Source organism: Gavialis gangeticus, unplaced genomic scaffold (assembly GCF_001723915.1).
Source record: "Gavialis gangeticus isolate Ggan-Ray unplaced genomic scaffold, GavGan_comp1, whole genome shotgun sequence".
NCBI lineage: Eukaryota > Metazoa > Chordata > Crocodylia > Gavialidae > Gavialis > Gavialis gangeticus.
In genome coordinates, this window is record NW_017729029.1 from 22,775,399 (window position 1) to 22,780,494 (window position 5,096).

Genomic DNA, 5,096 nt, shown 5'->3' on the forward strand with positions numbered 1-5,096 from the left:
CCCCCCCCCCGCCTCCAACAGGGAAGTGCTCTAGCCAGGGCTAGCCCTGTCCCTGGGATGTCACTGACAAGAGTCAGCAAAGCCTCTGTTACCAGGCCCATCCATATGCTCCCTCTAGGGAGCATAAATCCATCCATAGAAAGAAAACTGCCTATTGCTGAATTTCTCTTATTGCATATTGTCATGGGTGCAGGTGAGCAAGTTCTGAACGTGGATCTGATGCTATTTTGCCTCTGCTCACAGTTAACTTGTCTTAAGAACTAATTCATCTGCACTAATTTCTGGCAAAGGACAAGTTCCCTAATAGAAGTAAAAAATGTACTTGAACATGCCCAAAATGTACATCACCACACCTACACATACCAATATCATGTAGTATCACTATTTTCCAACTTGTCTGTGTCAAAGATCAAAGTCTTTGATTTCAGATGCTGATGGCAAAAGAGCAAAAGATCAGATGGCAAAAGATCAGATGGCAAAAGGTCAGAGGCTAACACAACAAACTCTGTAACTGTGGTCTCACACTATTATTTTTTAGTTTGTAACAGTGCTGCATATTCACACCCCTGTCTGTGCCTCATTTCAAATTACTTGAGCCTTTCATACGAGAGAGAAACTAACCTTGGATTGTATACAACTCAGCGCTATGATGTCAAAAAAGATATCGTACCCATAGTAATGAGATACCAAAATGGCTGGATTTAACGGAATTGTAAAATTAAATAATATGCTACGCTTGCCCTCTTGTGACCAAACAGGACCGGTACCACCCAAGCAAAAATATAGCCCCCCTTTTATGAAACTTGAGAAAACAAAGAGAGCACAAGTGCCAACCTGTTAATTATTCATACCAGGCGTATTATTATTGGTTATTTTGTTTCCTATAACTTGGAAAGAACTTCCGCCCAAAGGCAGAGGGAGAACTGCGTATACACTCAAGAAGGGAGATCTCGGAGCATTCCCAAGAGACACAGTTTGTAACCTGATCAGTTACAAATATTATCTCTCTGCCTACGTATCTTTCTGGCATACCCCCGTTTTGCCGGCTCATGTTGTCTTATCTTTTTCTCTCGTCTTATCTTATCTTTCGTACGTCCCTCTCATCAAGAGCTCTCGGTAGTCTGCAGACCGTAGTAATTTGTATAAACTGTTTGAAACCTGTACTCAGCAAGTCTGCAATCCACTGTAATCGCTGGGTGACAGAACATCTGCATGCTGTAACTAAAAAATCAACTGCTTCTGTCTACGCAGCAAGCCATCAGTAGCGTAAGTAAACTAAACTTTCTGTGTAACCAATGCACATTAAACCATTTAAATCCTCTGCCTCCTGCTCGCCATTAACACCCGCCTGTCCGGTCATAAATCCCGCCTCGCGCCAAGCTGGTTGTACTGACCCAGGCTCACAGGTCAAGGGTGCACCGGCATCTGGGCGCGACAGTCTGGGGAAACCAAATGCATGTGTAGAATATAGAGTATGAGAAGCACTGACATTGCCTGTGATTAACACAGGATACCATACCAGAAACCCGTGAGTCTAACTCACAAACACAAAGTCCCAGAAATCTTAGGTGCATTCAATAGTCCATAAAGAAGCAGGGAATATTCCTCTGTTTTCATGTCTTAAAGCCAGTTTCTAATAATTCTGGTCACCTGAGTATCAGTTTGGGGCCATGTACATGACATAGAAAGCTGGTTCAGACAGTCTGTTACAGAGTTTAAGGTATGCAGCACAGATGCATACACATGACATCTAGGTCTGGGAATTCTTGTTTTGTCAAGCTCCTGCACTGTTTTATTAGTTACCGGTTTTCAGTTGTCACTTTTCCTGACTGTATGAATAGTAATATCCAATGGTCTTGCTCACCTTAATGTAGTGTTCCCTTCTTAGAACAACCCACCCATTAAAAAAAAAACCTCAAGAACAAAATGTCTATGATGTTACCCTTAGGAAACACCTCATATTCATCAATGGGAAGAACTCTTTCCCCACCTTCCCAATCTGTTGCCTGCAACAGAAGCAGTGATTTCATTTTCCCTTCTGAACCCAAAACATTCCCTAAAATCTGTACAGAATTTTGGAAAATGAGAGACAGAGTCACCCTCCTAAAGCTCTAGTGAGTGGAGGCAGTCAAGTTGTCCCATTTGCCAGTTCATGCCCCAGAAAGGATGACTTAGGATCACCAGGTATTTTGTACTGTGTCAACATTTGGTCAGTTCCTTTTTAATAGCCTAATTAGCTGGCACCCTAATATTACCAGCCAATCAGAGCATTGTGTGTTTGCAAGACAGGGAGTGGAGTCATGGCCTGCAGGGCCAGGACAATACATTGTTCACCAAGAAATTGTCTGAAGGTTTAAAAGGCATTGATTTTTTTCACTCAGGGCAATAACACTCCCATTGTGTGTTTTCTGAAATGGTTTAATGGATAATGCAGTGACTTTTGGGGGTAGGGGGCATTATGTTTATCTCATGGTTCTTCAGTCACATTCAAATTGATGAAATGGAGTAACTTAAACCTAATATTGAGATAATTTCCCTTTGATTTCAAGTGGAGCAGAATTGGGTCATTGTATTGTAGTGTTTACTCTATAAGGTACATCCCTAACCTGCCTGTCTTTTGCTATCTAGAAATGAATTAGGGACATTGCCTGAGCTGGGAAAAATCACATCCCTATCTGAGTGGTCATTAACATCAGTTACAGGTAAGACAGCTCATTCAGGGATGAAGCCAATTAAAACTTATCAGGTGAAGCTCCTCAGCTCTATACACCTGTAAAGATAGTATAAATAACAGGCAGTGTAAATTAGGAAGCAAAATTTTGCCTGAAATATTTTAATAGCACTCCACGTTCCTTATCTGAAGGCTTGTGTTGAGGGGGAAACATAATCAAAAAATAAAACGTATTTCTTGTTTCCAGGAACTACAATCCATAATATCTACTCTCTCCATCTTGCATTCTCTCAAGTGATTTCAGATACATCTGATGCAGTAAGGTACTGCTTATGCTCAGAAATATTTTGTAATGTCCGGATGAAAATAGTGTCTTGGTCAATCCAAGTTTGTGTTTTCCTGGGCACATCTACATGAGTTGTTGATTGCGCAGTATCCCTATACTATGGCAGAGTAAAGTTGCATGGCAAAAACCGCAACGTGACACTCCTGCACAGTTGTATTAGGGTACTGCACAAAAAAGGCATTCACTGGTGCTGCAGTGTGTTAACTTGGTTATTGTGCATTTATTTAGTACTTATATAAACAAGTACTAAATAAATGTGCAGTAACAACAATGCAGTAGAGTTTCATGTAGACACAGCCCCTGAGACTTAGGTTAGTTCTCCACTCTGAACCTAAATCTTGCTGGACTTGACTAGTTCATTCAAAAATCACTTTTACATAGAAAAGGGATAAAGACTTATATATGAAATTTCAATTTAGGTGCATGGGGGAGTGTTTACAGTAAAGTCTTCAATCTGAATCTGGCATAAGGTTTTGGTTCCAACACTAGACTAGTTCTGCTTATGCCTCTTCTTGAAAAGTAACAGCTCCAGATGATGGGACGTAATGAGAGGAGATTATTTCTCCTTATGTCTGTCTCAGACTTCCTCTGTAATCTTCTTTTTTTTCAAATATCATGCTTTTCCATCTGGCATCTTTCACCACGAGTCATTCCAACTTTCTACCTTGCTCAGATTTATAAATTATTATATTAAAATCTCCTCAAAAAGGGGACTTTACAAAGTGCCAGATACGGGATGGGGAAAGAAAAACTAAAAGGAAAACAATTAAATCTAATAAAATTTGGCAAGTAGTGTTTGGGCTGAAATTCATAACATCTCACTAATAGAATCCAAAGCACCAAAACCCTCCTTGTTATAAGGTTGTAAATAAGGTGGCTGAGTTGGGCTCTAAATATTTGCCATTCCTTTTTTTTTTCTTCAGGTTTGTTTTTTTTTCCCTGAGGTAAGACTCCTGCCATGTCATTCATTCTCATTCAATGCAGATTAGCTCCCCCTCTTCTTCCTCACTGATCAAATAGCTAGTTAATGATCAACCAGGTAGTTTGGTGTGTGGAGGGATGTGGTTGAAGAGGGCTGTAACAGCCAGAACCAAAGTAATTAAAAAGCAATAAAATGTGCTTCTTGGAGGCATTTGGTATTTTGCCTAAACAGGTAATATTAGTTAATATAAAGCTTGTAAGTTTGTAAACTGAAAATGTAACTTGTCTGTCATAAGTTTAACCAAAATGATAAAATTAACTGTTCATGAAACTGACTGGGCCCCATAGGCAAAGCTGTAGCTGTAAGATTAGAAGACCTAACAGTTTTTTGCTCAGGGTTCAGCTTTGATGATAAAACTGGATCCAACTGCCTGGCACACCCAACACATTCCAAGAAAACATATCCCAAGAAAGCATATTCAAATGGTTATTGGATAAGCCCTAGTCTGGGTAGTAACCTTTTATGATAATTTTAACACCTTTCAATCCCATAGGGTCACAGCTATAGGGCAACATTATGAGTGGCTCTGAGGCCATCAGATTAACATAAGACTAGATATAAAAATCACATGCATCAGGAAACCAGCAGGGAGGAAACAGAATAGTCATTTCTGTTCCACACTCGAACCCCAGACTCCTGGTATGAGTGAGGATTGGATCCTGATCAAGGGACCTTCCCCGGTAATCCCTGTGACAGTTTTGATCAAAGGATGCCTGACTTCGCTGGAATCACTTGATGTGTACCTGGCATTGAGGGACTATTGATAAGATGCCAACCCATGTCTGTCTATCTGTTGTTTTGAACCACCCAGTGGCTAATACCCTTGCAGTGCCCAGCTGGCCTGCAACAGAATTGATCTATCTATTTGTTGTTATTATCTGTTGTTATTTACTATTAGCTCTTTAATACTGCATTATCTGCTTATCACATTTATCTTTCTCTTAACTGTTGTGTGTGTGTAAGCTATAATAAATTTGCCTTTATTTCACTCCCAACTTTGCCTCCTCGATCCAAAACTGAACCTAACAGCCCAGCTGGCCTGTGATAAAATTGATACACTCACAGCGCCCAGCTGGCATTTGACAAAGGGCACTGAA

The 5,096-nt window shown here is 40.3% G+C and overlaps 1 protein-coding gene across 2 annotated transcripts in view; it reads right to left on the bottom strand.

The window, feature by feature from the left end:
- Nucleotides 1–5,096, bottom strand: part of PCDH11X (protocadherin 11 X-linked) — a 1,731,112-nt gene that overhangs the window by 5,779 nt on the left and 1,720,237 nt on the right. The gene's annotated exons all lie outside the window — the stretch shown is intronic.